The following is a 469-nucleotide window of genomic DNA, read 5'->3' as shown; positions in this document are numbered from 1 at the left end:
CGCACCCCGGCCCCGGCTGGCGCCGCCGGCACGGCCCCGCCGCCGCAGCCAAATAGGTCAGGGGCAGCCCCGAGCCCCGCATCCAGCCCTCCGCCAGAACGGCACTGCCGCTGCCCGGACTTGGCCTCCGTGGGGCACAAAACTGCTCCAATCCACGGAATGGACAAAAGTTTTAGTGGCTGAACGTCCCAGTGCCGAGGTCAAGCCCGCGCACAGGAGAGGAGCGGTGATGCTGAGGAAAGAGAGGGTCCCTACCCTCCTAAGTCTCCCCACTTCCACCACAGAATGCAGGATCTTGCCTCCAGTTCCCCAATTTATCAAAACCTTCCTGCCCTTTATGCAATCTGTTAGGCCAAATGCACCCTGCATAGGCAATATGGGTCCTTCTCACCTGTAGGTGCTATTTAGCCTAAAGCACTGAACTAAATTACATTTGTCATTTTTATTCCAATTGATACAAACGCACAGA

This window comes from Parus major, chromosome 13 (genome assembly GCF_001522545.3).
Source record: "Parus major isolate Abel chromosome 13, Parus_major1.1, whole genome shotgun sequence".
Classification (NCBI taxonomy): domain Eukaryota; kingdom Metazoa; phylum Chordata; class Aves; order Passeriformes; family Paridae; genus Parus; species Parus major.
This window is presented reverse-complemented; position numbering follows the sequence as displayed.